The sequence below is a fragment of the Molossus molossus genome, unplaced genomic scaffold (genome assembly GCF_014108415.1).
Source record: "Molossus molossus isolate mMolMol1 unplaced genomic scaffold, mMolMol1.p scaffold_m16_p_16, whole genome shotgun sequence".
NCBI lineage: Eukaryota > Metazoa > Chordata > Mammalia > Chiroptera > Molossidae > Molossus > Molossus molossus.
The window spans coordinates 63,826,847-63,851,371 of record NW_023425351.1 but is presented as its reverse complement, the minus strand read 5'-3'; the positions used below and the strand labels follow the sequence as shown (position 1 = coordinate 63,851,371).

General features: G+C 46.0%; 1 pseudogene; it reads right to left on the bottom strand.

Annotated features, from left to right (window-relative positions):
• Window positions 1-23,611: 23,611 nt before the first annotated feature.
• On the bottom strand, window positions 23,612-24,135 carry LOC118631482 (annotated as a pseudogene).
• Between the last annotated feature and the right edge of the window lie 390 nt (window positions 24,136-24,525).

Genomic DNA, 24,525 nt, shown 5'->3' with positions numbered 1-24,525 from the left:
TGCTTCTTAGTGTGGCATGATGCTTTTGTTTAATCTCCATGACATTCACAGGTCACAGTTTCAGGTTAGTAACTCTTAAATTGGTCATTGTCTGCATTCCCTTTTTGATATTCCAGTGTTAGGGAGCTCCTTTGCTTGGCACTTAGCAGCTGCAAGCATGTATTTAAGTGTGTTTTAACCTCTCCTTTTGAGAGAATAAAACGCCAGGGAGATTATTATGCTAACTATAAGCAGGGTAGTTCCCAATGTTTGCGGTGCACTTCAGAGTCATAGTCCCCAAGACCCAAACCAATCAAAGACAAAACCCTATGGTCTTCCTTTGCTCAATGATCTTATATAATTGAGTTTCTTGCTCAATGATCTTATATAATTGAGTTTCAACTTCCTCAGAAGCATTGATTTGGGCACAACAGGTGGTGTTGGCCGCAGCCTATACACCTCCTTGCTTAGCTAAAGATAACCGAGAGCTGTTGTTATCAAGAACAATTTTGGTTGGAGAGTCTGTGGATTTTTTTCTAGGCAGCAAACGTCTTAGCAATGAAATGTACAATGTCTCTAAGAGTTAAGGAGAAGTTTCTGATCATATGTATTCCCATTGGTATTTATACCTTGCCAGGAAAACATAGCTCTGCCAAAGGAAGCAATTTCTAAATTATAAATGCTCCTGGCAGGTAGTGTCTACGAGAGTGAGGGACACAGATAATCACCAAAAGGCATTGCCCTGCTGTGCACCAGCGACCTGGGTCGTCATAGGACCGAGGAGAACAGTGACCATCATAAAGATAAGTCCTGGTGGGGCACAATTACCTGTTCAAGCCAGAGGTCAGTTAGGTTTTTCTCCTAGCCTGAAATAAAACGTTGTTTGAAATTCCAGGGGCTGCCCCCACTTAGCAATGGCCTTGGAAATATGGAAAAGGAAAGGAGAGATTTTATGTTTAGATAAAGTAGGAAGGTCTTGATGGGGTGTCTTGGGTGGAAGCAGCCTCCACGTCTCCCTGTATTCAGAGGGCCTCCAGCATTGGTTCGGATCAGATGTTGGGCAGAGACTCCTTCAGCTGTGAGATGCGCAGCCAAAGCGCAACGCCTCCTGGTTTTGCAGCAGTGAGTGGTCAGAATTTGCTATGGTCCCTTTCGAATAGGAGGGCCGCCACCCTCTGATGACCCTTCTAGAACACCCTGTTGGCAGTCTCTATACTGGAACCGACAGGACTCCTAGAATTGCCGTCTTGGGAAGCTCCCTTCACCGGTTACCCGTAGGCTCGAGCACGTGGCATTGAAGAGTCGCTGTCATACCAGCACGAGTCAACGGGAGAGCAGCAGAAAGTGACCTAGACACGTGTCTATGTGTGATGAAATTGTGTGGTGTGAAAACACCATTTCTCACCATTTCTTTGCCACTGGGAAGGCATCGGCCTTGTGGCAGGGGAAGGTTTCACCCGTCTGGAAGACATACAGCAGAAAGGACATTTCGATAACCCATGCTAAGTGGCCATTGAAGTCCAGTGGCATGTGCTCAAAGGGTTCTGAGGTCACTGGGGACAGAAGTAGTTTTTGTGCACTCCGGTGGGCGAAGGAACGCAAAATCCAAAAATGAGGGACTTCCCGGGAGCCTGTGAGCACCAAGCGGCCGTGCTGGGGGTCCCAGAGCCCCAGCTACTCCTGTGACCCACAGCCCTTGTCGACCCATCTTCATTTCTCTCATTTAGAAACAGGCTGTCGCCATGTTACAAGGACATGGGGAAGGGGTCCTTTGTGCAGAAGCAGAATGGGCTCGAGCCATCTGCGCCGCAGTCACTGTCCAGGGTGCTGCGGCTGCCATGCGTCGGGTCAGCTCAGACGCCTCCTGATCCCCGGGTTCAGTCCTTTTAGCATGAGCCTCGGTTTTGACAACAGACAACATTTTATGCCAGGATGTGTCAGACTTCCAGGGATTTTATATAATTTCTAGAGCATTGTTATTAGGTCAGGGACTAAGTCTGGGTCCCACCTCATGGGCTTGAGCACCAGTGATGCCATTTTGGGCCTGTGGTTTTCTCTTTAACACTTGGAACTTCGTCTCTTTTATTCCTCCCATGGCTACTTCAACTGACCCTTCAGAAGCCAGCCCAGGTGTCAGCCACTGGAGGAACTCTCCCTGGTCTCCGGTTCCGGCAGACTGAAGTTGGACGTGCCTCCCGAGCGTTTTCAGGCCGTGCTCTGCTCCGGGGCCCAGAACTAGAACCATCTGTTGTCTCTCCCACTCGGCTGACAGATCCCCGGAGGCAGGGCCTGCCTTCCTCACTCTGCCCAGCACTGACATGGGCGCTCATTCATGGATTCAACCAATGCTTTTTGAATGCTGCTCACGTGCCAGGCGCTGGTGTTACGTTGATACACTGTCCTGTGGTAGCCAATGTCCAAGGTGGCTCCCAGTGAGCCTCGGCTCCTACATTCATGCCCTTGTATGGTTTCCTCCCCCCGAGTCAGGAGGGGCCTGTAGGACTGATAGAATATAGTGGAAATGATGACATGTGACGTTGAGGCCCCGTAGCATAAGACTCAGTCATAAAGGAAATCCCAGTTTTCTTCAAGGTCTCCTGGATTGCTGGCTCAGGGGAAGTCAGCTGCCCTGTCAGGAAAACGATCCCCACAACCTCGACAAATGTCTATGGGGAGAGGGACCGTCTTGGCAGTACCCGTGTGAGTGAGCGACCTTGGAAATGGACCCTCCCGGCTCCGGCAAGCTTTCCTTCGCTACAGCCCCACTCGCGTGCGGGGTGCAGACCTGGGGAGCTGGTCCAGCACTGACTGCTGAGCCTCTCCCGGTTCCGGACCACAGGTGCCCGGGTGCCGCTGCTTCAGGCCGCTGGGTTGTGGGACTGGCCACGCAGCAAGAGAGAACGGGTGCAACCCTATTTCTGCAAAGTTGACATCCTGGTGGAAGAGGTGACATGAATAGAATTTATTCACTTATTTAATATCACCAGATACTGCTGGGTGCTGAGATTTCAGTGACAAGACACTAGAAAAGTCCCTGATGTCAATGAAATTCTACAGTATATTCGGCCATAGTGCTAAGAATAAAAGAAAACTGAGCAAGTTGTATAAAAGGGAGAGAATTGCAATTCAGAGCATCTAGTCTGTACTAAAGACTTTTCCTCTTTATCGCAATTAATACCCCCAACTACTCTGAAGTAGTTATCCCCATTTTTCAATAGAAATTGAGGGTCGGAAAATTTACGTGATGCAGCCAGTTCACACGAGGGTCCTGGGCACACTCAGGGCGCAAGCCAGGCTTGAATTCCAAAGCCAGTGTACTTTGCAGCATACAAGTCTGACCATTTGGGACTTGCCTCTTGGCCTTCAACCCAGGCCTCACCCTCGGGCACAGCCAGTGCTCAGCATCCACCAGCTGCTTGGTGGAAAGTAGGCAGGGAAATGACCTGTAGGTAGGATTGCCGCAGTCCGGCATGGGGGCCTAGGCCAGACTACAGATATCCACTTAGGCCCCAAACCCTTGGCCGCCTTCGTCATTGTTTACAGACAGTGACGTCCACCCCCACGAACGACTCCCTGCCCACTTCCCTTTCTGTCTTTCTATGTCGCTTCATTTGCTTTGCATTGCAGGAGCTATCATGCTCCTGGCAACAGTCGCTCCTGGCATCCGTGCCAGAGCTCACGCTGTCTGCTCCTCCTCACCCATGCTCACTGAGTCCTTGGTGCCTCTTGCACCTTACTTTTTTTTTTTTTTGCCTTCTTGTGCCAAGACCACTAGATGGAGATATACTAATACTTACTGGATGCTTACCATGTGCCAAGCACCCACCATTGTATGTGCCTCTTCTGCATGACTTCACTGACTCCTCATGACAACCCTTTGCAGAAGTCCCATTATCTTCCTTATGGAGGTCAAGGCTCAAGGTCATTCAGCTACCGGGTGGCAGAGCTGGGATTCAAACCCACCTCTCTTTGAATCCAGACTTCATTCTTTCGCCAAAATCACACACCGAGCTGGAAGAACTCCAAAGATGGGTGATTTCAGAGATCACCTTGACTACTCCTTTGCCCCTGGACAGGGTCAAACCAGATTATCTCTAGAAGATTACACATACCATCTGAAATTAGTGCTAGAGAAAAGGCAAAAATATCCCTTAACAGCCCATTACAGTTAGTACAAGGATTTACAAGCTTAACGTCCGTATTAATGCCTGACACAAACCATTCCTTCAGTAAACATGTGTAAGGTCCTACTATGCACTACGCCCCGTGCTGTGATGGAGTTGGGCCTGGGTTATCATGAATGCAGAGAGGCACAGAAGAGACTGGTAAATCAGGGATGTCACTAGGTGATGCTGAGCTGAACCCTGACTGTCTTGTGGGCAGCCGGCAGCGCAGAGGGCCATCCAGACAGATGGAACAGCCTGCATGGTCAGGAGCCATGACTGAGAAGGGCCTGTTCGAGCATATGGCTGAGCTTACAGAATGTGCTGGAAAGGGACGAACAATTGGGATTAAGAGATGAACAGGGGCCAGGTCAGTGCCACGGTAAGGAATTTACTCTTTATCTGGAAAACAATGGGGAGCAATGTAAGGTTTTAAGTGAGGTGCTGATATAATCAGATTTGCATAGTAGAAAAATTATTCTGTCTGTGGTATGGATGATGAATGGGAAATACCAGTTGGGGGGGATATTGCAATGGTTTAGGCAAGAGAGGATGAGTAGAGAGAGAAGTGGAAGAGAGACGTGTGGGAGAGATGTACGAGGAGACTAGTTAAAATGTGGCAACTGCCTCGGTGTAGGGGCAGTGAAGAAGGCACAGACTGATTCTTCCAGGTTGCTGGGGGGGCAACTGGGATGGCGGGAGTCGGGAGGAGCAGGTTTGAAGGGGAGGTACTGATATCCCCAGTTTCCTTGGGGCAATCCTTATTTCAAATGATGAAACAGACTCAAAAAGGTGCTGTGATCTGTTCAAATTCACACAGCCAGTAGAGTGTCAGAAGTGGGACTCAAGCTTAGGTATGGCTACGTATGGAATTAGTCTCCTATGCCCAGGCAGATTTGCTTGGCAAGGAATGTATGAAGAGCTTAGTACAGAGCAATGTGTGGCAAAGCAAACATTTACCCACTTCAACTTGCCATTTTTCTTTCATTCATTCATTCATTCATTCATTCATTCATTCAAGATTTATTGAGCTCCTGCCATGTGCCATGCATGTGGGGATGCAGTTGTGAACAAGATAGGCAAGGACCCTACCCACAAGGAGCCTATAGTCTAGTTAGGGAGACACAAATAAGCAATTACACATATAATATACTGTCAGAGTAAAGTGAGAGAGGGGCAAGAAGGAGCGTATGGGTACTATTTTGGATAGACTGATCCACAAAGGCCTTTCCATAACATATTTGATCAAGACCAAGTGATGAGGGAAAATTATGCAAAGATCTGGGGAAAGAAAATTTTCAGCAGAGGAAACATCACATGCAAAGGCCCTGAGGTAGGAACAAGCTTGAATATTCAAGAAATCACAAGAAAGCCAGTGTTCCAAGAGAAGAGTAAGGGAGGAAGAGAGTGGTAGGAGATGAAACCGGAGGGATGGGTAAGACCCTAGAGGTTAGAGATGATCAGTAGCTTAGATTTATTTTAAGCATGATGGGAAATCTTGGAGGTTTGGAGCAGGGCTGTGACACCTTCTATTTATTTTTAAACTATGTTTTTCTTCCCAAGATATTTGTAGATTTGCATGGTTGTGAGAAATAAGACAGATCCTGTGTACCCTTCTCCCATTTCCCCCCAAGCGTAACATCTTGCTAGACTGCAGTGCAGTATCACGACCAAGATATCTCATTGTGGTTTTAACTTGCATTTCCTCGTGGTAATGCTGTTGAACATTTGTCACATTCTTATTTACCATCTATACATCCTCTTCAGTGAAATGTTTGTGTCTTTCGCTCATTTTGTATTTTTTGTTTCTAACAATTTTTTTGTTCACTTTTGCGCATTCTTTAGATATTCTAGACACAAGGCCTCTGTCAGATATGTGACTGGCAGATGTTTTCACTTGGTGTGCAGATTGTCTTTCCATTCCAACCAGGTGTTCCATTGAGCAAAGGCCTTTAATTTTAACGAAATCCAACTTGCCATTTTCTCCTTTATGCACACAGTTCCTCTGGTTTGAAGCCAAACCAAAGAACTCTTTGCTTCACCCTAGAGTCCAGAGGTTCTCCGTGGTTGTCTTAGAAAGTTTAAGAGTAAACTGACTAGAGACATGTAGGGTTGCTGGGTAGAACAGAGAGCCCACTTCAGATTCAAGGGTGGGTGAGGGACGACGCTTCCAGGCACCTTCCACTCTCTGGAGGTGACGTTATGGGGTGGGAGCTCCTTCCCCATCTGGTTTGAGCTACACGGTCCCAGCAGGTAGGTGATCATCAGCAATATGACCAGAGGCCCAAGCTTCCCTTCTCCAAGAACACTATTGACCTGGAAAGAATGGTCTATCCTTGTTTACAGAAGATGCTACTGAGGCCCCGAGGAGGGCTGGGCCTAAACACAAATCTGCTACCCAGAGTAATGCTTCTTCTCTTCTACCAGCTAACTTGAATTTCTACCACTGGTTATTGCTTGAGATCAGTGGTTCTCAGGGGACAGTCCATCGATCCTCAGGAATCCCCAAGACCTTTTCAGATGGTCTTCATGGTCAAAGCTATTTCCTTAATAATACTTAGAGAGTAATTGCTTTTTTACTGTGCTAACATTTTAACTAATGGTGCCAGAGCAAAGGTGGATAAAACTGCTGGTAGCATGAATGAAGACAGTGGCACCACCATGCACTGGTTGTCATTGAATCCGTCAGCCCCGAGTACTCCTAGGGGAAGAAATGCCCAGTTCCACACCAGTGTGTAACAAATGGGAACACAAAGAGCTTCCCTGCTGCACACCAAAATTCCATGGTTGCCTTGAGGAAAAGTGCTTCTGCAATTATTTGTATTGCAAGTGAAACTATCCCTCCCCCTCCTCCCCACCCCTCCAGAGTACAAGAGAATGACTAATAAACTGTTGTTATTTAGACCAGGGTATCTGGCAGACATTTTCTTAACAAATGAACAAAGTGAGCCTGTCACTTAAAGAAAGCAACTGACAGCATTTGTTGCTAATAATAAAATGTGAGCTTTCGAGTGAAAATTAGAATTTTAAGAAAAAAGTCACTTGCCACTATGAGCTTGACAGCTTTCCAACACTTAAAAAAGACTTTCCCAGTGATATCGGTGTTAGTATTAATAGCCGATTTTTTTGAGATTGCATGAAGAAATGTGCTTATCCTTAGAAGAGCTACATCACTCAGCAAACTAGTAATCTGCAAGTGACCAATGCATGATGGTCCAAGTCAGCATGGGTCAAAGGTCCATTCAAAGTTTAAGATCCCATCAGTGGGAGAGTATAAACACTTAAAATGGCAGAGTATAAACACTTCATTTATATGTTTCCAAATTTCATACTGCAACTAATCTTGAAACTTCTACTTGCCAAGTTTTGTGGCGTATCAAAAAAGAATACCCACAATTATCTGGAGAGGCTATTAAAATACTTCCTGTCCCCACTCCCTAGCTATGAGAGGCTGGACATTCTACATGGACTTCAACTTAAAAAGATATGTGGGGGGAGACTGAATGCAGAGCCCGCTTAGGGACTCCAGCTGCCATCCATTAAGCCAGACAGCTTAATGAAGAGCTGAGCCCAACCAGCACGGGCCACCTCTAACTTACAACTTCTGCCAAGGGAGTCCAGAAAGTTCCCTCAATCTCTTAGCCACTCCCTGCCCAAAGGAGGGTCCCAGCCACCCTGACCCCAAAATTTCCACATCTCCTAGTGGGAAGGATCAACCTCCCCTAATCTTTAACTTCCCCCAGGGGTCAGGAGTCCCAGGCCCCACCCCCCTGCACTCTCCGATGCTCCCAGAGGCTTGTGCCCAAGTAAAATCTAACCTACCCAGAATGGGGGTGTGGGTTCTCCAAATACAGCTCACACCAAGTGAGGGGGTCTGAGCCTGAATATCGCCCCAAGTCCCTGCCTTCAACTCCCAAAGTGGGCGCTAAGCCCTTTCACTTGGGACCTGTTTCCCATGTGGGGATGGACCAATGATGTTGCTTATCGGAGACAAAAGTAAAAACAAAGAAAACAAGTAACAACAAACCTCTTTTATTGTAAAGATGTAAAAATGTAAAGTGATATTTACACTAAATATTTTTATAATAATAATAAACATTAAAAAAATACTCAGCTTTAATTTTGATTGTTGCGAAGAGCGATAGGCATAACCCATATAAACAAAAGCTCTTTTAGGTCCTCAGTAATTTTAGGAATGCAAAGGGGAGCCAGCCGTTGGAGCACTACTGCTTTATGCTAAAGTGGTGAAGGCTCCTACTAGCCTCTGGGACCAAATGACGCATTACCCAGCACTGACATCCTTTTTCAGATTACTCTCCAACTCCAGGCTTCAATAGGAAAGTCGCTGAAATAAGGACCTTCAAAGGACAGCTGCGCATGCTCACAGGGGACCCAGACGTCCCATGATGGCACGCACCCTTTCCCTGGCCCTTTCTGCTCTCCTTCCTAACGTTGAAGCCAGCAGACCTTGGTCTCATTCTCAGCTTTGCTTTTAGCAGCAAAGGGGAACCCTAGACAAGCCTTCCCATTCTCTGGTTTCCGTAAAGTAAAAAAATTGCCTGTACTTTCGCACTGAGATTGTTTTGAGGATTAAACACAATAATGGAGATAAATTTGTAAAGTGCTCACAGATGGAAGGACCATTTTCCCAGTGAACTCCCATACACACGTATGGCCATTCACTTATGAATATTTACCAGAAGCGTGGCCCAGTGCAGCCCTTGAATGCGAAGACAGTGATGCCCAGTTCCAGCAGGCAAGGAGCTCTGTCTAGCGGGGCAGATGAGAATAACCGCTGCACTCACAAGACTGAAATCTTAACGGCTACTTCCCTCCAAGCACCCACTCGTGCTCCTCGCTGCCTTGTGACCCATTCCTCTCCCAGATAACCAGATGGTATGGCATCTGTGCCTCAGCAAAGGGATGATGCAGAGGAATTGGAGAAAAAGGTACTGTGTTTTGTCAGGAGCCTGAACTTGAGGAAACTGAGGTATAGAAATTACAACGTGAGACAGGGTAAAGCTCTCCCCCCCCCTCCTTCAAGACTAGAAGCGAGGCTTTGTGAGCCCCCTGCAGGGGAGAGGTAAATGGGGCTGCGGGACCCAGGACACAGGGTCCCAACCTGGAGGAGTTCGGTAGAGATGAGCCTGCAGAATCAGTACTCATGGAACCGCCTGGACGCCATCGTCGTTCAATGTCAGAACGAGCGTTTCCTACGTGCTTGGCAATTACTTGCAGCCTGTTTTCTTTCTATACCTCTGAGCAGCACAGGTTGCCTGGGGACCTACTATTTGTCCTTGGCATTTGGACTTCTCTTCAGCAACCAGCAAAAGTGGCACCATGTGTGCCCTCCAGACTTTGCTTCATCCCAATTCTGACTCATCTTGCACAGACCACCTTCTTGTTAATGGCCTTGAGGCTCTGAGTAGTTAAGGGGCAGAAGGCAAAGCTTCATAGGCTTGTGCTTGGGAGATGCCAGCTGGAACCAGCCTGAGCTCTCCCCCCGTTACCAGTGGGGTAAGAGCTGGAAGACGAATGGGCAGGGAGCAGCAAGACCACAGAGGAAGTGACTCACTCCACCAGGCCTTCCTGGGCAGGAAATGCCCGGGAGGAAGAGGAATGGGACGGTTCGCAGAAGAGGTGACATTTGAACTGGGTGTGAGTGCTCAGCCTCTGAAAACCAGCCACCGGTCATTGCCACGGAAGTCAGCCCGCTCTATCCAGGAAGAGGAGGCTGTTGCCTGGGGAGGATGAGCATGTGGAGAAGGCACCGCTCTGAACTGGAAGTTGGGTAGAGGCCCAGCAGACGCCAGTTCTTCCCTAGAATGTGGGTTTTTCAGAGCATAGAGATTGCACTATCCACAAACCTGTCCACCAACAAACAGTGATTGCTACTCCCTGCGCTAGGTCCCAGGATGGGTAAGGGGCTGGCTACACAGCAGTATGAGAGCCACAAGGGACATGTTGGGTTCTCAGAGGCACACTGCTAAGCATTTACATTGACATGGTATTTTAATCCTCCATTCTCCTGAGGCTTAAGTTCCTACAGCTGGTTAAATAGTAGAAACAAGATTTGAATCCATATTTATATTTTTTCTGGATGTCCACATTGAAGAGCTTTAGCGTTTAGTTGGGTAGTTAAGGAAGAAATGGTTGAAAAGGTAAATAATATAAGAGGAAAAGTCCCATTGGGGTGAAGTGCCCTTCCCACGGACACCTGTGCTATTCCCCTTTGGTAAGCCCTGTATCCCACACCTGTGCACTTTGGCAAATTTCCACTCTGTCATCTAACCCATCTCTCACCTACACCAAGCACTGGACTTGACACTAAATCCAAGGTCTTGACAGTAGGAGAGTTGTCCCTGCAGTCCTGTTTCCCGTGTCAGAGACGGTGCTAGGTAGTCTGCTGCCTGTCCTCCTGTCCTCCAGCATCCACTTGCTCGTCTGTGACAGCAATATGTCTGGCTTTTAGCTGGGGAAATAGACGCGCAGAACAAAGTCTGCATTTCCTAGTGCACTTTGTAGCTGCGTGTGGTCATGTGACCAGGTTCTGACCAATGGGATTTGAGTGAAAGTGACTTTTGGCTCTAGTCCTTAAAGAGAAAGGGTGTGGCTTCCCTCTGCCCTTCCCCCGCTTCCGCAGGCAGGCCTGAGGAGATTGTGATTTGCCATTTGCTTCACCGGTGTAAGTGAAAATGACACCTTAGGGAGTGCAAAACAGGTGACTCTCGGGAACAGAGCCACCATACCAAGTCCAAGTTTTATGTGAGAGAAATTTGTTATGTCATTTGGATAACAAAGATAGGGGAAAACAATGAACAAATCATCACTCAAGTTCATAATTTGTATTAGTACAAATTATAACCAATAAAATGAAAGAAACATACATAGCATTTCTCCTGAGAGAATAGAATTGAGCGAGGGGCCACACGTGTGTCATTGTTCGTCCAGGGAAGCCCTGTCTTAGTCATTCTGGGCTACTATTTCTCTCCTATATAACCAAACGCCTAGGCTGGGTGGCTTAAACAACAAACATTTCTCATAGTTCTGGAGGCTGGAAGTTCAAGATGAAGGCGCTGGCTTGCAGGTGGCTGTCACACTGTGGCGCCTTCCCATGGCAGAAGCAGAGAGGGCTCCGGGCTCCCCCCTTCTTATAAGGGGTCCGTCCCATCACGGGAGTCCCACTCTCATGACCTCATCTAACCTCCCAACCTCCCAAAGGTCCCACCTCCAAATATTATCACTTTGTGAGTTAGGGCTTCAAGATGTCAATTTGGGGGCTGGGGCACAAACATTTGCTCCCAACAGCTTCTCTGAGAAAGAGGTGTTTATGCGGAGACAGGATGCATGGGTAGGATTTGGTCAGGGGTACACAGAAGAGCAAGGAGAGAGCATCTGTGAAGATTCTGAGACCACAGAGAATTTGGCCGCTGCTGGAACCCCAAGAAGGGCCAGGAGCAGAGCCCCTCTGTCCCACATCTTCAATCCGTTCAGTCTCACAATCGTTCTCCCCTACTGATGGGTGATGTAGCCTGCACAGCCCCTCAGAACCTAGACTTGAGGCAGCACGGCGAGTTCTAATCCGGATACCTCTGGAAGGGACGGCTCAGGTTCCTCTTGAGAGATCAGGAGGAGCCCCATAGTGCAGCCAGAGAAGCCGAATCTGTCGTTGGGGCCCACGAGTGAGTGCGGGGCCAGGAGGGAGAGGAAGCTGCGGGTCGGAGCGTAAACGACCCAGGGACGGATCAGGAGCCAGACAGCTGTGCAAGCTGAGGCCCTGAGGTGGGACGCGGCCTGGCCGGATGCACAGAGCCGCTCGGACTGGGGGCTTGATACGTGGGCATGGCTCATGGGTTCACTACCACTGCCAAACGGTGCCAGGTGCAGTGGCAAATGCTCTCAAGTACAAAATCTCACCCAATCCTCACACGTTGAGTTTATAAGGTGGGCATTATCTCCATTTTACAAATGAGGAGACTGAGGCTCAGAGAGAAGATCATTGTCCAAACTCACCAAGTGGATAGTGCTGGCCTGGGGTGGGGTTAGACCCAGGGCCTATCTGACCTCCTCCCAGGGCCAAGTAGGGGACACAGCATATTCAACTGGTCCAGAAGACCACCTGGGCAGGGTGGTGCAAACTCTCAGCTGAGAAACCAAAGATAGCCAACAGCTGTGTTTGGTTTGGCCAGTCAATGGTACAAGGCAACAAAGAACTGAATTTGAATGCCTGTAGACAGAGAATGGATTGTCATTTGTCATAATCTTCCCACTTACTCTCTCATTTAGTCCCTGCCTGGCCCCGAAGGCACTTACTTGTCCATGTGGCCTCTCTTCGGGGAGAACCTTTATTTAGCACCAGAAGCCAGTGGAGGGCCCTTTCCTGAGCCCCTCTTCCCGTTACTCTGGGGATCCACTGGAGACTTGTTCAAACAGCTGCAACACAAATCTTTCTCCTACTTTGAGGTAGGAGTTAGACAGGAGCGCTGGGTGGGGCCTGCCCTGGGCCCTGACAGGGTTCGAACCAGCACTGCCTTCTGATGGCCTCTGTGTGGGCAGCCAGCAGGCAGCAGTTTCTGAAGCAGACCCGCCAGTGGGCAGGTCCCCAAGGAGCAGGTTTGAGGCACAAGCCCAGAGGAAAACAACATGGCCTCAATGCGACCTTACTAGGGTCCTGGACTAATTATAATATAATTTGCATTGTGGCTTTCTCTCACTCACACACACACACACACACACATACACACACACACAGCACCCCACCCCCACCCCCGGCCACCATGGGTTTTCTGTATGCATTATGGGTAAGGACACGCACAGAGGAAATATAGTTATATAACCCTTTTCTGTCGGTCATCCCTGGATGCATATGAAAGTCTCCATCCAGAAAATCCCTCATTTAAACCAAATAACCCCTGGAGGTCAGGGCCATTGTCTCTCTCGACTGGCCTGCTCCTTGCTTGGAGTGTATTTTCAGTAAGTCCCACTTGGCTTTACTTTCTTTTTTGTCCGTCCCAAATTCTCTTCTGTGAGGAGGGGGAGAACCGAGGTCCCAGCAGTAACCTCAGTAACACTGCACGGAGGGCACGCGTGTGGGCAAGGGCCCTGCTTTATGGAGTGGCCATTATGTGGGCACAGCAAGAAAGTAAGACAAGGCTGAGCCGGCGGGGTCGGAGTTCTGCAGGGGCAGGAGGCACAGCACATTCGGAGATAGAAAGAACAGGTGCGAAACTGGGATCACCTGGAGGTAGAAGGCCCAGGGAGCTGGCTGTCTCAAGAATTCCTCTGTGTCTTCTTCTGGCATTATGCCAAGCTTGCTAGCTCCGTGGTAGCCAAGCACTCGATTTTCACCCTTCAGCTCCCCGTGGTGTGCCCTGTCTGTCTGGTCTGGAGTTGAACCAGACACACCAGCAGGCCCAGAGTACTCACTGCAAAGCATTGGCTTCTGAATCCCTGGAGGGACCCGATCTTGGTCATCTATTAAAGTAACAACCATTTAGTTCATGTGGCAGTTAAAGGACTTTGAGTTACAAGTTGCTATGGGCAAGGGGAGTCATTCTCCTGAACTCAAAATAGCCATCTGTTAACTACTTTTTTTTTTTTAGATGAAAGCAACTACATTTTTTTCAAAAACCAAGATAAATTTAAGTTGTCCATGGTATGTCTAGTGAAAAGCTATAATCGAGGGTTTTGTGTTCCATGCATGCTTTGAAAATTAAAGTTCAGCAAAAAAGATGGGGTTGGGGGTGGGAGCAGGATCTTGGAGAAGGAAGACAGTACTCCCCTCTGTTAGCCTGAGCTTACATAACGAAGGGGAAGCACTCATCCTTAACCCAAACCTCGCCCCTTCAAAAATAATTCATGCTCCAGTGAAATAGACAGGAAAGGGTGGAGCCCCCAGGTTTATGAAATTTCATTTCATTCAAACAATAACAGCAAAGTGAAACATGATATGCCTCGGGTCATAGTCTAATTGCCTCTGAGTAAGTAGGTTTCCAACATGCTAGTCTTCAAAATCTCCAACCTGCTTCCCTGTGTCTGTTTTGAATTTCCTCTTCTCTGCCTTATATTTATATCCCGCCTGTTACAAGCTGGCAAGAACAATCACTAGCATTATCTGTTTCCTTTCTGAGCCTGGTGTAATTCACTTACCTTCTTCCCAGGCTATTTTTCCTTGCCATCAAACCAGGTTGTCTTATAAATATGAAGGCAAGTACTTTCGGACTTTGAATGGGCCATAGGCAGGCAGTAGCAGTGAAATGAACAAGATGTGGTCTCTCTTTGTCAGGAAACTCAAACAGTTTAGTAGACAACACAAACACCCCAGGTATTTACCAACAAGGGCAGTGTGAGTGAGCTTAGTTATTATTGTTGAAAAGTGCATTTTGAGGTTTTAGGCAAAAAAAAACAAGAAGGGATGATTTCTATTGATTTGACCTGACTGAAATTGTCAAGGCATTCTCATTACTAACAATAACTATTGCTAAAGAACAAAAAGTCAACTGAGTAAATTAAAGATCTAATTGACCGCATTGAACAACTCATGAATCAGGCAGCATCCAATCCAGCAAGTAAGAGAGGTGCTTGGAGAAGCTGTACAAAATAAAAGGTTTTTATAGGCAGAAATTGAATGGGACAAGAAAGCTATTAGCAAAAGAAGAGAAATGATTTTTTCAGGCAGGGTCACCTTTTTTTGTTTTTGAAGAAGGGCAGCAGGGTTCTTATCAAATGTTGATCAGGAAATGCCTGACTGATTGGTTTAAAATTCCACTCCTGGGAGGGACTGAAACTGCAACCAGGTTGACTATCAAGTCTTGGTGGGGCTGAGCATGAGTTACTCCATTTTGGGCCTGTTTTTTTTGTTTTTTGTTTTTGTTTTAATTTCTTTTTTCTTTATTGATTTTAGAGAGAGAAGAAGGGAGAGGGAGAGAGAGCTAGAAACATTGATGAGAGAGAACATCGATTGGCTGCCTCCTGCATGCCCCCCACTGGGGATTTGGCCCAAAACCTGGGCATGTGCCCTGACCGGGAATCGAACAGGCGACCTCTTGGTGCATGGGTCAACGCTCAACCACTGAGCCACACCAGCCAGGTGGGCCTGTTGTTTTTTATTAAATATTAAAGACTCTCTAAAGGCAAAGCAAGGCTTTCAATAGACCATCAGGATTTGCCCGAAGATGACCAGTGACTTCAGCTTTAGCTCTGGGGATGTGACTCATTTTACTAATACTAGGAGGACAGTAAAGGAGGAAAAAGCACTGTAAAGATGGAAAGTGAGTGCAAGGGGAGAAACTTAGCTCACCAGCTATTAGAAGGACCCTCCCTCTTGTGTTATGTTCACACTACAGTAGAGGACTTGGAATTTCCTACTTGGGAGATTTTTTTTTTTAAACATTAAAAAACTTTTTTTTCTTTATTGATTTGAGAGAGAGCGGAAAGGAGAGGGAGAGCGAAATAGAAACATCGATGAGAGAGAACATCGACTGGCCGCCTCCTGCATGCCCCCCACTGGGGATTGGGCCCACAACCTGGGCATGTGCCCTGACCAGGAATTGAACTGGTGACCTCTTGGTGCAGGGGTCGATGCTCAACCACTGAGCCACACTGGCCGGGCATCCTACTTGGGAGATTTCAAGGAGAGGGGCTGGTCTGCAATGGCGAGGCACCAAATCCTAAAGGCAGGGCCCTGGGTGGCGCGTTCACAGCTCCCACACTGTCATCCCGTCCAGCACCCAGGCAAACATCGGCAGCTAATCAGGCCGCCTGATCCAGTGGCACTCCTCCGCTGAACCAGGGACAGAAACGACCATTTTCTCAGTTCTCCTAAGAAGGTCACATAACCAGCCCCACCGCAGAGAGATGTCAATCTGTTACAGTCAGTGCCTTAGGGGACACTGGGGCTTCATTCTCTAAGGACCCCCAAGTGCAAACCGACAATCCTTCTCAATGGCTAACGCCAGGCAGCAGACATCTATCCTGGCAGGTAGGTGAGAAAGCTGGCATTTGTTTGCCACCCTGGACCACGTGGCAGCCTCAGGGGAGATGGAGGAAAGGCTACAAAAAGAGTAAAGAAATAAGTTTTCTTCTAGGGGCATCTAGAGTCACTTTCTGGGCAGCCTCGAGTGGAGCGGGGAGACACACAGAGAAACTGGGAATTGCAATGAATTTTCCTCACAGCACTGCCATGTGGCCTAGATTTTTAGATACTGTTGTAGGCAGAATTCGCAGATGGTCCCCACTATGAGGCATAGTCCCTTCCCTTGGAGGGTGAATGAGACTTGAGAGTATGACAGAATTTTACTCCTGGGATTGGGTTACTATGTTAACAGCAAAGCAGATGCCCCTAATTTGTTAACTGGTCCAGCAATACAAGGTCGTCCCTGGAGGGTGGAGGAGGACGAGGACCTAAGTGGTCCAAGTCAGAATCCTCTTTAATGAGCAGAGGGTGGGAAATGAATAAGAACGCTCATATTTCAATAATTATTTACCCTGTCATCACAGAGCCGAGGACAAACCCTTACCTAGAACAACCCAATTTGGAAATAATGGTCACTGCAAGTATATGCCATGAAGAGTAGAAACTGGGTTTATGTGTTGCACCCAGATGATTCTGAAATTTCTAGGGGCAACACTGGTCCCGCCCACTGATCTGGTGAAATGAACTAGACAGACCGAGGGAGACGGGCCTGGAGTCAGGGTTATCCCATGCCAGCAACTCCCATGTTGGACGCAGGGGCCATGCTTTAACAGAGAGGCCCTTCCTCAAGGGAGGGCACTTTGGGGATACTGCCTGAGAGTCTACAAAACTTTTAAGAGAGCCCCACTTAACAAAATAGAACCACAGCTCACTAAGCTGAGGCTGCGTGGTCCAGCAGTCCCATCCATACCTGCTAGAGCGAAGAATCAGGAAACATTCCAAATCACAGCAGAGCTGCCAGAGTAGACTCCCCAGGGTCTCCTGCCAATGCTCGCAGAAATTGGTGTTCAAGGTGGCAGCTACCGTAAATGGTAGCTGGTCTGTGTCAGGCTCTTGGCGGGCATTTCCTTTCACGTCTTCATCCACCCACCCTGTGAAGTAGTTATTATTATGCTCGTTTTACAGGTCAAAGAACTAAGCCATGGGAAAATTAAACAACTTGCCCAAACTCGTCTAGCTTATAAGTCATAGAGCAAGGATTTGAACCCGGGTCTCTGACCATCCCCTGAGCCTCTTACAAATGTTGGTGGTTGGGTTCAGAGTTCTCTGCCTTGAAGATCTGACCCTGGGCAAAGGCCCCACTACAGTCATTCTGATGCATGTTCAAGTCCGATGGCCTCGCCACTTTGGCCTTCTAGCGTAAGAAAGCTGGTCTCCAAGGACTTCTACTTTTTAGAAAAGTCCTGATCTGTTGTTTCTCAAATTATAAAAACAATATAATTATTAAAGTTGACATGCTTTTGGTAACCAGTAGAATAAAACAAATGTACAAAGGAAAAACTATCATTTTTCTGCTTCATATTTTATTCTAGTCCCCTGAGGGAGCTCATGTTAATGGCCTGGTACGTGTCTCTTTATATTGTTTTCCTTCCTTTTCCGTCTAAAAGCTTAGACACATACAGACGGGGCGTGTAGTTTGTTTGTTCACTGTGAATGAAATAGAATGACATCACAGTATTTTTCTGGACAATTATATATCTATTATACATATCGGTAAATGTGAATATACAATTTTTCATCTTTCATACAACACATGTAGAATATTTAATAATTGAGATCAAATCGAGCATGAAGTATTTTTTTAGCCATTTTTTAGCCATATTTTACCTTTTCATATCTGCCTCCCTATTATACTTACATCCCCCCCCCACACACACACACACATGCACATACAGAAAATCCAGGTGAACAATCATTGTGATTCCTTCCATACTTTTCTCCATTTTCAAATAAGTCACATATAAACATGTAAAAAAATACATATACACACATAGAATTTTGTTATTGTTTTACAGAAATGAGCTGAATTATACACATTTCTTTACATATGGCTTTTCTCAGAAATATCTCAAGAAAATCCCTCCAAGTCAACCTTTTTCTTTAAGTGTTGGCTTATCGGGGGTGCAGATATGTGGAAATTAACTCCACTGTCCCCATAGCGATGTGCCCATAAGTTTCTATTTCAGTCACTATAAACCTAACTAAAATAAACTGCTGCACTTAATATTCTTGTCTGTATGAGCTCAAATATTTATTCTCTAAGTTGAAATTATTTCTGCATAAAAAGAGTTGAACACTTTCGTTACTGAAGACAGGTTATACAATTATACAATCCGGCATTACTATAAAAAGAACATACATTATGTAAAAGACTCAATTATAACAACAAAAACCACCAGTGCTTTTGTTTAAAATAAAGGCAAGAAAAATAGATGGTATAGATTAGCTATATAATCATTTATAAATTATGTATGTATTATTTATCACAACATCATCAGCCTCTCGACAGAATACATAAACATCTGCAATATTCATGAGACTTGGACACCTTTGATATTTTGCCAACTTTTAGTCACACAAAATCTATAACTTTTCATGTATCTCCTGACTTTTTGTTATAAAGATGTATTTATTAAGGTAGGAGGAGACATTTTATTTAACAGTGTGTTAGCTTGTTTTGTAACTTGAATTATTGAGACTCCTGGCAAGTGGGTCTTGGCTTGTTTGTTCGCTCAGGCCCTGCAAGTTTTCAGGAGGGACTGGTCTACTTGGGGCCCCAGACTGTGCTCATCTACTAGCTTGTTCCTTCTTGATTCATCAACACACATTTGCTCAACATTTTCTAGGAGCCCGACATTGTACTCATTTCAATCATTCAACAAACATTTATGGAGTGCTGGGGACCAGACACTCGAAAGGTACTAACAAAATTCTGATTAATATGATTCCATTTCATCAGAGTTCAGCCCCGTGGGGAAAAAAAAGATGAAAAAAATAGAGAAATAATTGAAACATAGGGAAAGGGTTGAATGAAGGTCCATGCAAGGGGCAGTGAGTGTACAGAGGAGAGGGTACCTCAGTCTGGGGCAGTGTCTTCACAGAGGGAGGGATGACACTGTAGGTAAGACTTAATGGCAGGGTTTGGCTAAGCGCTGGCACTGGGTCCCAAATTTATAATCTATATTATACATATAAACATACGTATACATATAAATACACATTTATATGTATAACATGCTATTTGTATATAATATATGTACTATAATTTATAAAATATGATTTACATATAATTATGATCTTATGTTATATAATATATTTAAGTATGTAATGCATTCTATACATATGTAATAAATATATTACATATTATATATGAATACATATTATATATAGATTTAGGACCATAAAAATACAAGCAGAAAGAAAAGCATTTGCTTTTAGAGTCTTATCACTCTATCGATATGTTGATGAGACCCATGGAGAAGGACAGAGATTTGTGGGGATGAAGGAAGGATAGGGAATTGTGGGGGTGAAGGGAAGATAGAACTAAAGAAATCAAGAGCTGGCAGAAAGGGACAATAGCTTGTGGGATTTCAGGCTTGTAGATTAGTTATATGATAGGAACTCGAGTCAGTGAGAAGCAAAGGTTCTGTTCGCTGGCACAATACGAATGAAGGTTGAGCAATTAGCTGATGAATTTGGCCTTAGTTGCTTGTTCCGGCCATTGAGATGATTCACCCCAAAGCAAACCTCAGCAGAGGTTGGTGAAAGCAACGTCGCGTTACCCATCACCTCCTGCTTTTCTAGCCGAGGTTTCCAACGCTCCACCCGACCACCTGGACTGTCTGAGATGCTGCCAGCACACCCACGAAAGAGCCTTTGCCTGGGGGTGTTTTCCTGATCTCGCTGCCTCAATCCAGAATATTCTCCAAAGCTGTTATTGCCCACAGCACCTAACTCTCTCACACCCCCACTGTTCAGTGATCTCACCTCCCCAAGATGGCAGCCAAGACTGCTGCTCTGGCGATGAGCACATAACCAAGGGGGAGGCAGAGATGCTTCCGGCCAATCCTCCTAACCAGAGCTGGTTTTTCTGTACCCTTCCCAGTGAGAATTATATTCCCTGACCTGAGTGGTCACAATGAAACAAACTGTGAAAATCATAAGAGGGTTCAGTAACTCCCTTCATCCACTAGTCTAGTAGAGTTTTTCAGCTTTGAGTAAAATGATAGAAAACAACTTTAAAAGGGTCTAGTGGGAATCCAAATTGAATGATGAAAATTCAAATAGAAAATCTAAGCCAATAATTGGGTTTTCCTCAATTGTAATGAGGCACCTTCACATTCTGGCTCTAATTCTTTTCCTCTGTTTGCGTGGACAACCAAGGATATCGCTCAACCTACAAACAAAGGAAATCAAGAGTGGGTGATCAGGGCAGCTGCTCTAATATAAATTTGATTCCTTGCTTCGTTTCTAGTTTTAAGCCCATTTCCAAAGCCAGAGCAGTTGCCGGAGGAAGACGGTGGTCAGTCCTCAGGAGGAAGGGCTGTAACACTGGCAGGCATCTCTGGCAATGATTTCCCTAGTCCTTTCCCAAACAGACCTCTGGCCATCAACTCAATCCTACAAAAGGAAAAGCATTCCAAATATTTCAAGGACTGTTGGACATAGGGTTCAAGTTATCACTGATTTTGCTTTATAGAAATGTACTTTCAACAAATGTATGTGAGAACATAAAATTTTTGCATGATAAATGATAGTTCTTTAAATATGGCCTTGTATTTATATGTAATTCACATATAAACATATAAACATACATAACATATACATTAACTATTGAGAGTTTACGGCATGCAGGGCACTGTTCTCACGTGTTTTAGCTCATTTAATCCTCACAGCAACCTTATGAGATGAGAATTTAAAAAAATTTTTTTTTATTCTCACCTGAGGACCTTTTTCCATTTCTTGTTCAGATGGAGTGGGAGGGGACAGAGAGAGAGAGAGAGAGAGAGAGAGAGAGAGAGAGAGAAACATCGATGTGAAAGGGACACACCGAGTGGCTGCCACCCGCACGACCAATCAGGACCGGGGACAAACTGCAACCGAGGTACATGCCCTTAGCGGGAACCGAACCCGGGTCTCTCTGGACCTCAGGCTGACGCTCTAACCGCTGAGCCAAACCGGCCAGGGCATGAGATGAGAATTTAATTAAATTTTCCAGAAGGGGAATATAGTGTTGTGTACAGATGAGGAAGCAGGCACCGCAAAGTTAGTGAACTTGACCAAGAGCAGATTGACATGACTGGAGAAACTGGGTTTCGGACTCGGGCACTCTGGGTCCAGGGCTCTGCTCTCTTGGTGTGGAGTAAATCAATGAGAGGAGGACAAGGGCAATATTCTTCAGCTCCTTTTCTCCTTATATCCTTAACTTTTGCTTCCAACCCATCAGGGTTTATCTGTGTGTGTGTGACAGAATGAAAACCCCAGAGATGTTGAACGTGTCTATTCATAGCCCCAGGGAACTGTTTTCTAGACAATAGCAAGTCAAACCCCAAGCAGGTGTTCAGCCGAATCTGTGTCCTGGGGAATTTGAGGTATTTCCCGTGGATCATATCCTACAGATGTCAGGCTGGTGACCCAAGTGAGTGGAGCAGCTGGGCGGAGCCTGGCATTTCGGGCCGCTCACACCTGTTAAGAGGGGCAGCTGCTCAGCTCCAGCCTAGAGTTGCCAGTAGCAGAAGGATCCAGCGCAGACAGACCTTGCCGTTTTTTTCCAAGAGAATCAGAAATACAGATGAAATCTCCTGACTTTTAAACATTAGTGATTTGGGGGGGGGGGGTTAGGAAATATTATTAGTCTTAGCCAGTTTTCACAGCTGAACATTTTATAAAAACTCTACAGATTGTACAGTTTATATATATTTCCTACTGAACAAGAAGTAGGTCCCACAGATGTAAAACATACTGTACCCACCAATCGGAGGTCAAAGCAGATTTACACTCTGTACAGCTCTTCCTGCAGCCAGGAGGTGGTTGGTCCTAATATAAACGTTGAAATTGTACAAAAATAAGGTTTTGATTTTATTCCACTTTCCATACATTCAGTATGATTACAAGCTCAGAAGCCGAACAGGCGTCTGTAATCGAGACTCGGCGCCCACTCCTGGAAGCAAGGTGGATGTCTGTCTGTGCAGAGCACTCTTGGACGCCATGCTGTTCTCAGTGTGTCGTGCATGAAAACAGACCAAGACTGTCAAATGCCGAGTGTAAGGTAGCTCTGTTTTTAAAAAAGGCGTTCCTGCATTTCATAGTGTGCCAAAAGAATTTCAACTTATTAAATAAAATATATTCTCAGTGAACCTAAAAAATACTTTATAAACATAAAAATACTTTTTTGGTGTAATATATTAATCATGTCTGCAAACAGAAAACCCAAATTGCACGTAAAGTAGTTCTCACCCAGCAACAAGAAGCGTAGCAGTTATTTTTTCAAGTGGGTCAGAGACACTACATCCCACTAAGACTAACGTAACTTAGGTATTCATATTTAAGCTATTCAGTGATTCACTAATTCTGCAAAACTAGTTTTCTTCTAGAGAAAGTATTTTTTTCATGTTAACTGGGTAAGCACACATGTTAATAAAGAAGGAAAAAGCAATTGATTTTTTCAGCATAAATCCTAAGTGTACTTTAGTTTGGGGGCTTGTTCATCAGTGGATTTTTCATCAGAAATATCCTCAAAGATGTCTTACTTTTTTAAAAAATGTTTTTCCTTTATTGATTTTAGAGAGAGAGGAAGGGAGAGGGAGAGATAGAGAGAAATATCAATGAGAGAGAACATTAATTGGCCGCCTCCTGCAGGCTCCCCACGGGGGATCGGGCCCACAACCTGGGCATGTGTCCTGACCAGGAATCAAACCAGTGACCTCTTGGTGCATGGGTTGACACTCAACCACTGAGCCACACCAGCCAGACAAATATTGTCTTAATTTTGATTTAGACTTTGTATCGAGACAAAAGCACATCTCAGAGCTTTCTGTATCTCTATTTGGGGCAGGGGACGTGAGGCCCTTTAGTGCCTCGCTAGAGTCTGTTTTAGAAGGAAAAATAAGAAAAACAAGCATTATTCCAGACTTTTCTGCCCATCCCTCCCCCAACCAGCAAACCATACTTTTCTTTTTTTATACACTACAAGCCAAAAGATAACAAAATTTAGAGCCCCAAAGAGCGGTCAGGAGTGCACCATTATACTTCCATACTTGTGTGTATTTTAAGTATAAAATAATGACTTTTGGACAAAGGAGCTTTGTAGTTATTTATTTCAAAGCTACAGTACTTAAAAACTCCTCGATAATAAATAGCTTGGATGTTTCAAGTCCTGCTACCAACTATGAGCTAAGAGTGAACTTGTTTCAAGTTGTGAGGATAGATCAGGGCGCCCTGTAGCCACAGGTGTCCTGCTCTGCAATTCGAGGGTCACCAGCAGGCAGCCTGCCAATCAAAGCTCATCCACGCTCCTCTGCAGATATTGCAGCATGGAGTCCATTCCTTGGGCGGAAGGCCAGGTTTTCTCCAGCACTTTGCAGCCCCTCTCACTGGCCTGTTCCGCCTCCATCTTCAGGGTCCAGCGCACGGGGCTTTGGAGTCCTCAGGTACAATGGGATCACGTGGCCAGCTCCTCGACACAGCCCATGACTGCTGGATGGAAGTCCCGGCCAGAGCACCTGCGAGACAGGCCTTTGCCGCAGGCCACCTGCGCTGCAGCTTCCGGCCACTGAGCAGCATTGCATCTGCAGATGCTCCCCCATGGTCTCGGGAAACAGTGGTGGGACGGCCATCTGGACTCTGTCTGAAGGTAGTATAGGGTGTTTGAAACCAAGCCTTTTCATTGGCCCAAACCACATCACAAAGAGGCGACATGTATGGATGCTCCTAGTCCCATGGCTGGGCCATTTACTACTACAGTAATAGCTTCTCAAACCAAATGAAAGTATTCACGAAATTTCTGATAGCTTCGGACATTTCAGTTTTTCTGCACTGACACTTGGTTTCAGCTGGGTCCCTGCGTGGCCCTGGCTTCCAGCTCCTGCTCCCACTGTGGGGAGCGCAGCACAGAGGAGCCTGTCACGCAGGTGGCATGGCATGGTGGCACACCTTGCTTTGTGCATTAGTGCTCTTTATTTTTAATGGCAATAGTATGCAAGCCAGACAGACTCCATCTGTGAGCCAGCTGTGGCTCATGGGCTACCATTTTGTGACTTCTGACCCAAAGGAAAATGAAGAGGGTGGTTTCCCAAATGCTGTGCCCTGAGTAGCATTGGGAAAGTGAGCTCCTCTCACCAAGTATCTTCTGCAATGTGGCCCGAAATTCCACTGTTACTGATTATCCTCTAAGTTAAAATAGAGTTTTCT